This window comes from Ailuropoda melanoleuca, chromosome 7, assembly GCF_002007445.2.
Source record: "Ailuropoda melanoleuca isolate Jingjing chromosome 7, ASM200744v2, whole genome shotgun sequence".
Taxonomy (NCBI): domain Eukaryota; kingdom Metazoa; phylum Chordata; class Mammalia; order Carnivora; family Ursidae; genus Ailuropoda; species Ailuropoda melanoleuca.
The window spans coordinates 38,647,896-38,664,214 of NC_048224.1; the positions used below are offsets into that span (position 1 = coordinate 38,647,896).

At 41.7% G+C, this 16,319-nt stretch overlaps 1 long non-coding RNA gene across 1 annotated transcript in view; it reads right to left on the reverse strand.

The window, feature by feature from the left end:
* Nucleotides 1-5,607, reverse strand: part of LOC109489199 — a 70,983-nt gene extending 65,376 nt beyond the window's left edge. The window contains exons 1-2 of the long non-coding RNA XR_002142154.2: nucleotides 5,289-5,607; nucleotides 2,543-2,710 (exon numbers count right to left, since the gene is read on the reverse strand). This is a non-coding gene — a long non-coding RNA (uncharacterized LOC109489199). The remainder of the gene's footprint in view (nucleotides 1-2,542; nucleotides 2,711-5,288) is intronic.
* Between the last annotated feature and the right edge of the window lie 10,712 nt (nucleotides 5,608-16,319).

Consider the following 16,319-nt stretch of genomic DNA (forward strand, 5'->3'; position numbering starts at 1 on the left):
TTCCCCTAGTATGTACTGGTTCAGTGAAATTAATAAATTCCAAAACAAGCCAAAATGTTTGCTATTTAAGTTCCAGGAATTATAATTCTATGCCTTTCATGATTCAATGGTCAAACAAAATTCCAGCCAGAGATGAATTCCCAGTGTTCTGGGGAAAGAAAGGCACACAATTACGAACACGATTAGAACCATTTACAATGACATTGTAAGCAGTCAGGATTTTCTTCTCATTTCCCCAAGCCAGGAAAAAAAAAAAAAAAAAAAAAGGAGAAGGCTCCCACCAAAACTTCAAGGTAAAGGGATGAAAGAATTGGTCATCTTCCCTATGTCTTATACCTCAAAGATGGCAGTGACTAATCTAGAGGTTTGTGCTGTTGGATAACCCCTGGCTGCTGACCAGGGTGCACAGTGGGCAATTTGCCTGAAGTAATTGTGAGCCCGGAATCTCTTGGGCAGAATCCTTGGCTTGATAACAGTGTATCTCCAGGAAATTTCTTTGCGGGGGGCAGTTGGGGGGGGTTGGAGTGTGAGGGCAAAAGGGTCTACTTTACTTAAGAATTTTTTTCAGCAGAGAGATTTCAAAACAATCCTTATTCATGTCTAAATGTGTCTTCCCCAGGCAGACTAAAGAAGTTTCTAAGAGCCATAGAACAGTTTCAAGGGAAAGACTGTTCAACTGAAATTAGACTGAGCCTGGAACTCCTTTGGACAATCCGCCCCTGGAATGGCTAGCACTAAAAGGCAACCAAGACTGGTGGGTTGTGTGAGTCTCTGCCTTTTGAAAAGAAATCTTCAAAATTTATATCCTTCTGTTGTTGTTATAAAGGAAAAATTGAACCATACGGTGCTATAAGTGATAGAAAATGGACAATGTTAATATAAATCAATTGACTAGTATTCCTTAACTTGAGGATTTACTGCTTGGTAATCTTAATTTGGGAAGGGTTTATGGTGAGGTTGTAAATGTTTAGATGAGCTTCCTGTTCGAGATGGGAGAGGAAACACATGTGTTTTTCTCACTATCCGGGGCCTCAGTAGACGACAGATCTGATAAATTTCTGGAAGATGGAAAGCAGACAGCATTATGTTGACAGATAACAGAGCACAAGAAATAAGAGAACAATTGCAGGGACGATAGAAGCCATTCTCCTTGGCTAACCCCTTGAGAGGCTGGCTAGGCAGAGGCAGGTATAAAGAGTCGAAAGGGACAGAAAAATAGAAGTCTCTTTCTGCCAAGGCAACAGCTGCTCCTCTTGGCCGTTCACTCCTTTCCCAGGCTCCTGGCCATCCAGAAGGATGGCTGGCACCAGCACTGAATCCCCAACAAAAACTAGAGGCTATTCTCTAAAATAACCGCATCTAAATACGGATAAAATCAAGGTTGCCCATGTGGACACTGATACCTCAGAGTAAAATGATCCTCATTTGGGTATTTGCCTGCTTTTATTCTCTAAATTAAAGCCTGCCAAGTACACCAGACCTACACTCAGCTCTCCCATCCAGGGGAGAGGCCAACTGGAAGAAAGACTGATTGGAAAAGCTCACAGCTATCCCTTCTTTTAATCAACCCAATCCGTCACAAAAAGGGAACAGAGATCTAAGCATCAGCAGACATCTGAGACAAACCACAGCACCAACTGAGAAGGACCAAGATGAGCATATTATTAAAAAAAAATAATGACCCCTGCGAAAAAAGCCATGTTTCAGGGAACTAAGAAAATCTAAGAAAAAAATAGGGTAATTAGTATTCTCCAAGAATAATGGAGATAAGAATATCTCTAAGAAGATACTAAGAGATTGCATCTGAAACTCCAAGAACACATTGCTGTATAAATGGAGAGAAAAACAGCAAGTTTTTAAAAACATAAATATTTTGGCTAAAAGAGAAAAGTTAACAGAAGAATATATGGTTGACTGACCACACTAATGACCCCATTTTTATCCACATCCCTCGCTATTTAACATTTGGTACCTCCCCTATTTGTCTCTGGGTTTGTCCACACAATTTCCTTTAGCCAGTGATGCTAGCAAATGTGGCAGAATCTGGGAAAATGTGCCCCCTTTCTTCTACTCTGCCATTGCCATAGAAATGCCTAAGCCAGGATTCTGGATGTACATGGAGCAGAGCCCCAGCTGGCAACCTGCCAACTCTTAGACACACTATGGAGCCCAGCAGACATCAGAAGAATTAGCTAGTAGGGTCTCAGCTAATACTTCCCCCTCAGGAAGGCTTTCACTAACCCTTCCATCTGAGGAACCCCTACCTTGGCGGTTATAGCGGTCCCCCCCCCCCACCGCTTATCTTCAGGAGATACATTCCAAGACCCCCAGGGGATGCCTGAACCGGGGATGGTGCCAAACCCTACAAATACCTTTTTTCCTACACAAACATACCTATGATAAAGTTGAATTTATAAATCAGGCACAGTAAGAGATGACAACGATAGCTAATAACAAAATAGAACAATATCACAATATGCTTGTAGTAAAAGTTATGTGAACACGGTCTCTCTCTCAAAATATCTCATTGTGCTGTACTCACCCTTCTTAGATGGTGTGAGAGAACATGCCCAGGAGAGGAGACCGGGGAGGTGAATGACGCAGGCGTTGTGACGTGGAGTGACGTGGAGCGAGGCTGCTATTGACCATCTGAGTTGTCGTCAGAGGACGTCCATCTGCTTCCCAGCCGCGGTTGACATGGTAACTGAAACTGAAAGGGAAACCACACATGGGGGCGGGACTCCAGTATCTCACGAGGTTATACTGCCTTCATGGCACCCATCATCACTAAAGGATCGCGTCTACATCTTTGTGTCCATGGTGATTGTTTGTTCTCTCTACTGGAACGTAAATGCCACCGGATCAAGGACCTCATCTGTCATATTCACTAGTGTTTCTCTGGCATCTACAACAACGCCTCGCATTTATCAGGACAGCAGTAAGCCTTTGTTGAGTAAATGAATAAAACAAAAAGAGGAATGAATGAATGGGTTGGCAGAAAGAAAAACTGGAAAGAAGACTGGTTATGAGGAGTGATCATTAAAATATTTACCAACTGATATGGCCCAGGTACTGATAGATTAGAAAGGTCACCATCCAAGGAAGCCCCCGTCCCCCTTGCTAAATGAATAACACTTTAGTTAGTGGACCTGGGGACGATCCAGAGGATCCTTGAAGTATTTTAATTTCTTAACAACCAGGTTGGCCCCCAGTATATGCCATTTGCGGACCACTCTGAGGGTTGGGACAACCATGTAATGTGCAATAGTAACAAGGTCCTGTAAACTGGACAATCCATCAAGCGACTCATTTATGAGTGCTTGGTAGGATCACTTTAGTCCCCCCAAATCACACATTGCTATTGTTGGACCTCCTATCTGTGCATCCGTGGCTCTGTAAAAAGAGCTTGAATGTCAAGCTCTCAGGCATTGCTCTTGCTTCATGGGATTGAAGTCATTTAAGGAAAAAGAATGAGATCACTTACACTTCTTAAAAACTGCGGGACTCTCTGAGTTCCCACCAGCCCCACTCACATTTCTCTGAAGTCAGTGAGGCACTACTTCTGCTTGGCAACAAAGAGCTGCCCTCTCTTATTTCCCAATGTCCCCCTCCTTTGCCAAGATAATCTTTCCCAGACAGGGACATTCAGAAGGAACAGAAGTCTCCAGAAAAGGGAGGGAGGGGGGAATCCCACAGAAAAGGCCCTGGCAGTGCTTAGTTAAATGAATTCCATGTTTGGATAAGAACCAGCAACTGACACACACATGAGAAGATCAGGAGAGAATGTGTACTGGATAGTTCACCAAAACAAAACCAAAAAATATATATATTTTTAAAATTTTCAGGCTATGGAGAAGAATCCTAGTTGAAAGAATAAAGCAATTATTTTTCCTTACAAAATAATCTGTTAACCACAGATGGCAAGTTAACTACAAACTAATTGACATTCTAAAACTTCATTTGTTTAGTTGAAAAAAGAAGAAAGCCTGTTAATCAGAGCCAATTTTTAAAGAGAGGAATGGCCTTTCTGCGAACAAGTAAGGTTAACTACTAATAGTCCTTTGGACAACCTATCAAGAATGAATGAGAACAGTTTTAATGACTTCAAATTATTATATCCAGTTGCTTCTAGCATACATAAAAATAGATTTTCATTGTATTAAGTATCCTGTCTTGTTTCTTAGAAATATTTCCCGCATACATGTTAACATTTAAGACATCAGCCCACACAATGATATGATGATTAAAACCACAAATAAGTTGAATATTAATTAATGAATGTTTCCATTTTTAGAAAAACAGAAGCATTATCCCAGAAATGGATAAAAGAGCTGCAAGCACACAGCTCTTAACCTTGCCTCCTGCTTCCAAGGACCTATTAAATATTTGTAAATAGAAAGCAACCATCGAAGAAACGCTTTCTGATTAATGGGGGCAAGTCTCTCAGGAAACATCCAATTCAAAAGATATTCATTTCCCTGCCTAAAGCCAAAAAAAAAAAAAAGTCTCCAAACCCTCTCCCACTATAGCTTCAGGAATTTTTAAAATGGCTTCCCCCCACCCCCTGCCGCCCCAGAACCATTAATATTACAGAGCAGACAGAATTCCAGCATCCCTACATTTTATAATAGTGAAAAGAACCCAAGGAGAATCAAAGTAATAAAAAAGTTGATGAAACTATGTAGTCACAGCAGGAATGACCTTAAAGACTAACCTTGGGACTGTTGATCTGTTACAAACTTTGGCTTGTGAAATTATTTTGTCTCATCTAAAATCAAGAGAGAACTAACATGATATATTCTATGTGACATGGTGTCCAGAGAAAACCAGTGTAGTAGTGATCACTCCACGTTCAGGGTTTAACCAATAACCTAAGAACTGGTACCTAAAGATAGAGACCTGTCAAGATAGGCATATGGAGAGAAAGGGGGACTGGAGTAGTCAGTGATGACTAAGGTTATTTCAAAAAAGTACTACACTTCATTCTATAGTTTGGATGACTCATTGTTTTATAAGCTCCCAGGCTGAGTCAGTTCATTATCAGAAGCCAAGAAAGATGAAATGAGAAAGTCAGCTGGCTTGTGTCCTTACTATCTTAGGGCAGAGACTGGCAGCCTCAACCAGAGTGTTGCCTGAACAGGTCCTATTTCTCTTTCAAGTAGACCCCACACCAGAACTGGTACAAAATCTCTGTTCTCACACTTACACACTTGCCTTAATTACAGAGAAGGCCAGTAATTTATTTTGAGAGTCGATGTGTAATCGAGGAAAACAGTTACCATACTCACTTATCTGCACGTTGAAGTGGTAGTCCAGGCGCTTTAGTGATACGATGTCATACACAGCTTACTACTGAGTCGGTCGGAACAGAGCTTGAGACCGAGGTCAGACCAAGAAGACGACAGACAGAATGGCAAAATGTAAATGTTGAGCGAATGCAGAGGACACACTCAAGTTTAATGTTAAGAGCTCAGAAGATCAAGTGGCCAAAGAAGGAAACTTAAACACCATGGGCAAAGAGGGACATTCAAGGTCAAGGACAGAGAATTTAGAGGAGTGCATAGCAGGTGTCAGAAGCCATGCATAGCCCTTCTGAGAGCCAAACTCCACAGCAAGAAACAGCAAGAACAAACATGAATAACAAGAAAATGCAGATAAGAGGAAGAGAAGGACAGAGCAGGGAGACCTGGGACTCAAAAGCTGAGTCCCTAACACCTTCTCTAGCCTGGTTCTTACCCTGTTTTAAGATCCAAGGGCAACTCTGCCTCTGAATTGCCTGTGATCGTTCTGTAGTCTTAAAGAAAAGGGGGGGGTTTCTTACAAGTCAATTCAAGTTGCTTCCTGTTACTTGCAACCAAAGAATTTTAATTAACATAGCATATGTGCATTGTAAAGATCTTGAAGTATATTGCCAACTTGCTCTCCGGCAAGTTCATAGGGATTCCTTTATGCAACAACAGGGTCCTATTTTTCTCCACTCTTATTAACTCTGGATATTTCCATGCTTTCAAATCTTTACAAATTCTCTTTTATATTCTAATGGCTGGCAGAGTCAGAAATAGCTTTTGCCCACCATGGCTTCGCCACAGAAATACAGGAGGAATGGATGGCAGAAAAAGATTCTAGACCCAGAGAACAAGTGTTCTTATTGATATAAATTTGTGTTATCTTCCACTGGGAAAATGATGAGATCATTTGTGGCTAAATATGGGGTAGTAAGATCATGCTAAGCAAGGGAATCTTGGAAGGAAGGGCAGAAGGGTGGGTAAGTATGTGCTGCATCACAGTCTAGGGGGAACGGAACAGAGAACCCACCTCTTGAGTCTCAAGAAAACCACCCAACCCATTAAGGAAGGGAGCCTTCAAAAGGATATCTCATCCTCCATACTGTATTAATTATAGCTCAACACAATAAGACAAGATGTGGTGTAAATATTAGGAAGAAGGAAACACCATCATTTTACAGATACAACTGATAGCCTATGAGTAATGGAAAATTATAAGAATCTATGAAAGAGTTCAGGGAGGTAGTTAAAAATAAACATGTACAAATCAATACATTCCAGATAAAGCTGGTTAAAACATACAATGCAGATTATATCAGTCTCAATCACAAGCAATAGAAAATACCAGGAACGGTCATAAAAAGAAACCTGTAAGATCTATATAAGCAGCAGCCACAACAAAAAGTTGGAAGTAAGGACAAAGTGGAGAGACGTGTTTCGAGATGGGACTATTTAATATCATAAGATGTAAGTTATCTCCTGAATTCAATTAAAATTCAATGAAGATAATTTAGAACTCGACAAACATATTCATCTGGAAGAAAAGTCCATGAGGTTCATAAAATGTTGCATTAATAGGGACACTTATCCAAACACATATTAAAGATTACCCTAAAGCAGTAATCAAAAAAGTGTGGCATTGCAGAATAGAGAAAACTAAATTAAATAAAATGAACAATGTGGGACAGAGACACATGTGATTTGCCCGCTGCCCTTGGTCTACCAGAATCCTGCTATAGCCATAAATCAATAAAGAAGGGAGACTAGGGGAGAAAAAAAAAAGACTAAAATATATATGAGTAGTTGGCATATGATAAAGGTTACATTTCAAATCACCGGGAAGAGAATGGATTTATTAGTGAATTATATTTGGGAAAAATAAAGTTGGAACCATTATGCATCTATCACATTCTGTTGCAAAAACCCAGTATCTTCTCCAGCTAGTTTAAGCAGAAAGGAATTTATTGCACAGTACTAAATTGCTTACAGAATCACTAAGAGGACTGGAAAAAAAGAGGCTACAGGCTCTATTTCCAGGAACGACTCCAAACTGGTGGTCCGAATTGCTGAGTCGTTTCTATGGTCACTAGATCTGACAACATACTGCCTTTGCTAATTTCCGCATCGCTGAAACGGATATCATATACCCCACCTTTCTCCCCATTCAACTTACTGGCAAAGTCAAGTCTCAATCACATCAGAAGCACTATTTACTCAGACGTTGGGAGCTGCAGGTTTCAGCTTTCCCGCATGTGCAATGCAAGGAGGTGCATTCGATCAATTTGCACAAACCAAAGTAACCCTCAGATAAATTACATACAAAGAACCAAATTACAGAGTAGAACAAAATATAGATATATTTAAGTATTTAAACTAATTTTAAATTATAATCACATTTTGTGAATTATCCTTATAAATTGTGTTATATGCAGTAATAGATCTATTACATGTAATATACATATTTAATTTATACTATATAACAAAACACATATGTACACATATTCGTCTGGGACAGAGGAAGAATGAACGAGAAGCAAAAAGACTGTATGCCAACATGATAGCAATGACTATCTCAGAACAATGGGCTTGTGGACTCACCTAATTTCTTTTTTCTTGCCTAGAATTTCTTACATAGTATCTCCTTTATTACAAGAGAAGATAATTTTTATAAAAAGAAAACAAAAAAAGAACAATGAACAAATACAATTTAGAATAAAGATCTTTTAAATCCTAAGTAAAATATTTACTAACCAATATTTTAAATAAAAGTTAACCCTTACTGCAGACTTACTCCCTCACAGACACTGTCCTTAGTGCTTTAAGTGTATTAAGATAGTTACTCTTTGTAACCCAAGCGGTAAACACCATTATTATTTTCACTTTACACAGGAAACCGAAGACGTATAAAAGGTTGAGAGCACTGCTGGGGGTGGCATAGAGGGGAGGTGGTTGAGCTGGGGAAGGCAGTCCCGTTAGAGAACCCAGGCTCTCACTTGCAACACTCAATATTGTTATCAGTATTAATATTCTTAGCGACAAGCTGGGCACCACATACACTATAATTCAGCCATTTAAGTATTATTTGGGCTGCCAGGGTGGCTCAGTCAGTTAAGCATCCGACTCTTGATTTCAACTCAGGTCATGATCTCAGGGTCATGGGATGAGCCCTGCATCAGACTCCCTGCTCAGGGGAGTCAGCTTAGAATTCTCTCTCTCCCTCTCCCTCTGCCTCTCTCCCCGTGTGTTCTCTCTCTAAAAATAAATAAATAAATCTTTTTAAAAATGAAGTGCATTACTCAGTGGCTTTTAGTATATTCACAGAGGTGTGTACCCATCACAATTAATTTTGGAACATTTTCATCACTCCAAAAGGAAATTCCACTCCTCTTAGCTGTCACCACCCACTCCTCCCCAGGTATCCTAGGCATCATACAAATACTTCACTCGCATAATCTGTTATCCTGATAACAGCCCTATAGTGTAAGGGCTTATATCTCCATGGCAGGGATGAGGAAACAGAGGCACAGGGTGGTTAAGAAATGTGTATAAGTTTACACAGTTAGTAAATAGGGGAACTGGGACTTAAATTCCAGCAGTCCGCCTTTAAAACACTTCTCTTGACTACTGTGTTATTCCACCATCCACATAGGTGATTACAAAAATGAAAACTTCGGGGCACCTGGGTGGCTCAGTCTGTTAAGAGTCTGACTCTTGATTTCAGCTCCGGGCATGTGCTCAGCAGGCAGTCGGCTTCTCCCTCTACCGCTCCCCCACCTCGTGTGCTCTCAGGCTCTCGCTCTCAAGCGCTCATGCGCTCTCTTCCTCTCTCTCAAATAAATAAAAAAAATAAATAAAATAGATTAAAAAAATCATGTGTCAAAAAGCATTCAATAACATTCCATATCTATTTCTAGGGAGGAAAAGTAACCAAAAAAAAAAAAAAAGTAACAAAAAATGAAAAAAGCCCCAAACAAATATAGAAGGATGCTGACACGCCTATCTGCAATAGCTCTAACACGTAACAGTGACACAGCGAAGGCATACATAAATAACAAAGAATAAAATGTGTCCGTTGTTGCTACCTCACTCAAATTTATTCTGGAACCTTCAACCAATGCAATGTCAGTAAAAAGGAAAAAAAAGATCTCTCTTGAAAAAGAAAATGCAAAGTAATTATTTCTCTATAACGGATTACATAAACAGGAAAATACTAGACTATCAGCTTCAAATCCATTTTCAGCAATACAACATTCCAGTAATCTAAGAATTGAATGGAAGACTGTGAAAAGTTAAACAACAAGATAAAGGTGCGGGGGAGGAGCCGGGGGAGAGGGGGTGAGAGCTCAAATCCGTCTTTGAGACTGCACAGTCCCCATAAACTGGAAATCATTAAGTCTTGCTTCACCTCCCAAGAATGCATACCCGTTAAGATTCTTTACATTCTTTTCCCTTGCCTATTTTGCCTGGAAAAATACTTGAGACCACGAAGTTGGACAGATCGTTTATTTTTGTGTGTCAGTATTTTAACTGGAAGGAAAAGGAGAGGATTTTTCATGGATCTTTAGGTTACAGTGATTTGACATTTTATTACTTACAGGCTTTATCGCCCACATGGAAAAAGGAAGAACGCAGGCAAAGGGAGAGTGGAAAAGCCAAGGACCAGCATTATGTATCCCCTCCTTCCCTGACCGGGTAGTCAAAAAAACCTCCAGTTGTATGGAATAAAAAGAAAGAACCCCAGAGCCCTTTCATGTCCTTGTGGCCCTGAGGAAATTACAGAGTGGCCATGTCGTGAGCATGTCACAGACTGCTGGGATCCAGGCTGAAGGGAATCCTCCGTTTTGCGTATCTAGGAGCCCAAGTTATCTGTCCAACCAGGGGCTATCAGGATATCCAAGAGCTGCAGCTTAAACTTACCAGATACTTTTTGATACACCATTCATTTATGCATCTTTACTCTCCCCCCTCCCTCAAAGACTCTGGTGGTTAAGAAATCAATACATTAATTTATCTTCAGAAATAGATCAGTAGCTGAGAGTTACCAGAGGAAAAGAGACTTGGAGCAGAACCCTGGTCTGAATCCCAGATGACACACTTAACCACTATGTGTGACCTTGGCTGAGCCACTCAAACCATCATTCACCTAAAATTAACCTCATCTATGTCACCTTTAACCTTCCCTTTTTTATTAAAATCTCACTTAACCACTTTATGGCTTTGTCCCCTGCTGATCACCTTTCCTCCTTGGTCTTCCAGAACGCAACCTTTCTGGACTTGCTCCTACCTGGCGGGCAGATGATTCTCCTTATTCTTTAGCTCACTCCTTGCATCTGGGATCTGACTTCAATACTCAAGTATGGGGTACTTCAGTTATTTGGGTTTAAATCCCTTTCCCTGAGCAGCCTCATCCAAATCTAGACTCAAGTCCCAGACCCTGATCCTGAGACCCAGAACTCCAGACGGGTCATCCCCCTGGAACAAACCATGGAGACCAAAGAGTAACAGACTCCAAAGGAGCTAACCATCTATCCTGCCCCCATCCCCACCCCCCAAAATCAGAAAATGAGCTCCTCCTGTGAACTTGACACTGTTTGTCTGTGTATCAGCCTTAGAGGAGCAAGGCTTTTCAGAGCTCCAACAACTAGATCATCAAATTTTGTGGATTCAACATTTTACCCCCTCTATATTCCCACCGCCACTGCGTTAATTCAAGATCTTAAGACATCCCCTTCAACAGCCTCTCTACTCTCTCTACTGATCTCCCTGACACCTTTCTGGACCATGCCAAAATTTCCTACGTACTTCTCCTAGAATGACCTTTATCAAAGGCAATCTGAGTCTCTAAAATGGCTTTCCATGGCCCCAAATTATTACAGTTCCTTTGCTTTGTACACAAGGCCTTTCACGGGCGGGTCTCATGCTATCTGTAGACCTTCACCTTCAATCACCTTCCCCTATTCCTCAATTACTTCTTTTTCCCCAAACACATCATGCTCTTCCATGTCTCCTTGCCTTCCTACCCTCTCTTCTTTCTGTTGGCGTGTCATTCCAAACCCCTAGGCCTATTCTTCTTCCATCCTCCAAGGATCAGTTCATTTGTCCCTTTCACAGGAAGTCTTCCTTTATCCCCAGTGTGACAGGTTGCATGAGTGGTTACAATTCTTCACCATTCTCTGCATTTATATTTTTGCCACGGCCTCACCATGACTGAACTATACTTAACCACATTTTAACTTTGATGTTGGCCTTGGGCCTTGCCTTGGCCCATAGCACAGAAGCACCAATGACATGTGCCAGTTCCAAGTCCCTTTAAACAATCTTCTGACATCACCGTGAGAAGAACACGTGAGTCTGCCCCAGAAGGAACATAAAAGAAACTCACTGAGCAGGGGCGCCTGGGTGGCTCAGTTGTTTACGCATCTGCCTTTGGCTCAGGTCATAGTTCCCGGGTCCTGGGATCGAGTCCCACCTCATGCTCCCTGCTTAGCTGGGGGCCTGCTTCTCCCTCTCCCCCCTGCTCGTGCTATCTCTCTCTCTCAAATAAATAAATAATCTTAAAAAAAAAAAAGAAGAAGAAGAAAAGAAAAGAAAAGAAAAGAAAAGAAAAGAAAAGAAAAGAAAAGAAAAGAGAGAAACTCCTGAGCAGAACTTCTCCAGGGAGCTGAGCTGACCAAGTCCAGCTTTCATCAGCACGCCCTCCGAGGACTCACAGGCACTGGGATAAAGGCTTATTGCTCTATACCACTGAGATTCTGTGGTTGCCTGTCAGGTGGCGTACTGTCGATAGACGATACAGCCAATGTGGTTTATTTGTCCCTTCTCTGCCCTCCTGTTGCATCCTTACGTGTTCCCACCCAGTTTCTCTCCAAGACAAATGAGAAAGCAAAGCTGGCGTGTGTTCCTGCAGCTAACGATACCAAGCACGTCACAAACCTCAGTCAGAGGTGGAAAGACTCTGCATTCTAGTGAAGTTTTCTTAATGGCAAGAACACTCCGCCTAGCACTATTCCCCCAAATAAATAAAGCCTGAGCTCTTTCCTTTAGGTTATCCTCTAACCAAAACAAGTTTACCCTTGACTTTTACAAGACTGATGCCGACGCATATATGGGAACTTTTTTGTACAGATAACCCTTATGTGAATAAAGGTACTTTTTTTTGCCATGAACAAGCTAACTTTAACCTAAGTTATTTGAGAAGCCCAGCTCTCTTGAAGTCTGGAGTAACTTTTAAAACTTTGAGGAAAAATACTTTTATTTTTCCAATGCTTTTATCTGAGTTTTTGGGCATTAGGCCATGTTGAGGGTTCAATATTCCAAAAGCCTAGGTCAGAGACGTGTGTGAGAGCAGAAATCTGAAAGGTACGGTCTTAGGGCCATGGCCCAAAATCAAAAGACCGGCCGATGGTCCAAATTCATCACTGAAACTGACAGACAAGGCGAGCAGGAAATCCCTGTGTGCGTCCGGAGACAGGCAGGTTGGGTGCCCGGTTCCTACACTCGAGAAAAGGTACCACTGCACCGGTTTAGAGGGTCATGCAGCCCCAGGCACAGGTGAGACTCCTGCTGGCACGAACACCATCTATTGTAAAACTTTTCACGTGGTCGCACAGAAATTCTGTAGTGAATTCTTTCATGTCGCAAACATAGACAAGCATCACTCCTGATACTTGAATACTTACGCAGAGATATTAAAAGTGGTGATTTGGTTTAGGATTTAGCTGTATGGGACATGCTTCTGATAGGAGGTTAAATGAAAAACAGAAAACACAATTGTTTGCACGCTATTCTCCTAATACATATTCCTAGAAAAGACCGGAAAAGAAGGCACGCCAAAAAATGGTGGTTAGGTTAAGTGAAATGAAGTGATTTTTTTTAAGTGTTTCTGTTTTTTAAAACGCTTAGTGTAAAAATATAACTTTATGATGAAGACAATAAATGTCTCATATCAAATAATATCTACAAATTAAAGCTGGAAATTGAAAAAAAAAGTTTCTCAATGAGCATTGCCCTAGAACAAAGGAGTGTGTAAACCCTGTCTTGCCTCTCCCCAGAGAGATAATCCTATCTAGGGCTCCACTGCTCATTCCAGTCCGCAGAGCCCCTTCTCCAAACTGGGCTGGAGAGAAATGACTCACTCTTTGGCTCTAGGTTTCTAGACTCCACACAGACTACCATCCTTCCAATACATTACAATTGAGAAAATTACTGTTTACTTCAATTATATGCCAGTTACATATTCATGCTTGGTTTTCTGGATTAAACAGGGGGCATACCTTGGTCTTCTGCTGAAGACTTTGAAATAGTTCATTGGCAGAGGTATTCTGCTTTTTTATGGAGTGTTTCTATACACAGAAGGCTCATTTTCATTTCATCTTGGGGGGATAAATTTTTAGACCTCGTCTCCGAAGCCTCTGCTTTGTAGCCCCGTACTCTACAGCTGTTCTGGCTTTAAATGAGTGTGCGCAAAAGAAGCTAGTCCCAACCTCATTTATGGTAAACCCTCACCTGCTTGATGTTGAAACTGCCCATCAGCTTTTCTTCAAATGAACTCACCTGCTCTGTGCGACTTTACCTCTGAGGTTGTGTTTTCCAGGAAAGAAGTGAATTTTTTTTCTGGATACTTGTGACTATCTCTCCAGTTAACTATCTCCCCGCTGGAATTAATTGAAGATTTCTAAAAGGAATTTTCAATATTGGTGCAAATATCCCCAGCACCGCCTGTAACTATAAAGCAGAATGTAGGGTTGAGGGTGGGAGGAGGAAGCAAGCGAAGATGTGTTTTTCTGTCATAATCAATTTCTTTTAGAAGATGGCACAAGGGTGACTGGTGGCTCAGTAGGTTAAGCGTCTGACTTCAGCTCAGGTCATGATCTCGGGGTCCTGGGATTGAACTCTGGTCAGGCTCAGCACTCAGCGGGGAGTCAGCTTCTCCCTCTGCTTCCCCCCAACTCATATTCTCTCTCTCTCGAACATATAAATAATAAATGAAATCTTTTTTAAAAATATCACAGTGACACATGGCTTCATGCGGTAAACACGAATACAGTTTCCCTACCATAAAGGCAGAGAGATTGAGAGAACAGCATCTGGCTGTTCATGTGCTAAGGCTTAGAGAGCCCTTATTCTGAAAGAAAGAGCCAGAATTCTGGACTCTGGATTAAGAATAGGCACTCACAGGGCTATGGCAGCAAAGTGGAGAGCTGTGACCATTATGAATTTTGAGCACCAGTACTTCTGGATGATGTCACATTCAAAGCACAGTCAAAACAGCCAAAAATAATCATTTTTTTAAAAAGTCCATCTTAGACGTGCAATTCAAAAAGCAGTAAATGGTACCCAATTTGAAACCCTCATCCTGCCTCTGACTTACCGTGAAGATCAAGTTTATATCTCTCCCCCCCCGATCTCTTCCCCCTCTTCATGCTCCCATCCCCAGTGAGGGCTTTCTATATCCTTCCACTGTTTCTAGGAGCGGGTGAGGCAGAGATCAGTGCTCCTCAGAGAGCCGGGGAGCGGAATAGCTGTGGTGGTAAAAGGGCTTTCTCATGCGGAAGGTGGAATGCTAATATGATTTCCATAAATTAATAATTTTTTACTAAGTCTCCCTGCCCCTCTGGTCAAAATTAGCCCGCCCAATACATACACACACACACACACACACACACACACACTGCTATGTTAAGTGGGGATCCCGGAAGCTCTTTTTATTTACAGCCTAGATTTCCCCCTCTTTTCTACTGGGGTGTCTGAAGCACCCTGTATATCTTTCAAGTCAACAACTGTAGACCCCCCCTTACTAAACTTAACTCTGACAGATGGACAAATTTCTTTTTTTTAAAGGTTTTATTTATTTACTTGAGAAAGAAAGAGAGAGAGCAGGAGCAGGGGAGGGGAGGGGGAGGGGCAGAGGGAGAAGGAGAAGCTGACTCCCCGCTGAGCAGAGAGCCCACGTGGGGCTCCATCCCAGGACCCTGAGGTCATGACCTGAGCCAAAGTCAGAAGCTTTAACTGACTGAGCCACCCAGGTGTCCCTGGATGGGCAAATTTCTGAGAAGCAAACACAATCAACCGGAGTATTTAATCAGGTGTCACACCTGGAGCTCTGTCCCAGCTGTTTGGCATGAAGCTGGAGCTCTGGTAACAATCCTCCCAGTTCCAGATCACCAGTAGATGGCCCTCTTCCCCTCACCCTAAACGGAGGCGTCTCCACCCCAGCTGGGGTCTGCGGCCAGCTTGGGGAAAATGCGGGCAGAGCTCTCAGTGAGGAATTAGGCATGCAAGTCAGAGTCAGAACTTGGCTGCGCTGGTGAGTCCTGCTGGCACCTCTCCACCAGGTGTTCTGTCTTTAAGGAACGGCAGTGTCTGCACACTCCGTCCCAGCCTTAAGGTCTGAACTTCATTAAGAAATCCTGTGCCTCCAAAGCTTTAAATGTTGACTTCTTTTCCTCCCTAACCCTATCCTTCACCAAGAATGAGATTCACAGGTCTTCAGAGTAGCAGTGACGTTAATGTTGTTTAATAATTCCTGATTGCAGATCGACACTGCATGAATTCTAGAATCTCCGTCCATTAACCATACCCAGGGAAAAGCTTGTTCACAGACACCTCCAGTCAGTAACTGGTCAGGTTGAGCCATACTGGGGACACCAAAAGGTGATATATGTAATTGCTAAAAGGCTCAGATGAGCTCCAATACTGATCAAGCTTACTCTTCACTGATAAAATAAATTTAAAAATAAAAAAAAAAGATCAAAAGTACCTTGCAATAGAGAGGATCACTGGCTTAGTAGTGAGCTCCTCCTCTTAGAAAAATAGAGTCAGCAAACACAGGGAAACTATTTTTTAAAAATCACAGTGTGTATTTTCTGTACAATTTAATAGACTATAGGTATTCATAAGACTTATGTAGGGTGCCAGGGGAGAAGCTGCAGTCAGAAAACAAAAATGAGTTCTTATGGGGAAAAAAGATGATTTGTGTAATTTAAAAATAAATAATAGAAGCCAAAAATAGTAGAATGAACACTGGACTCCAAA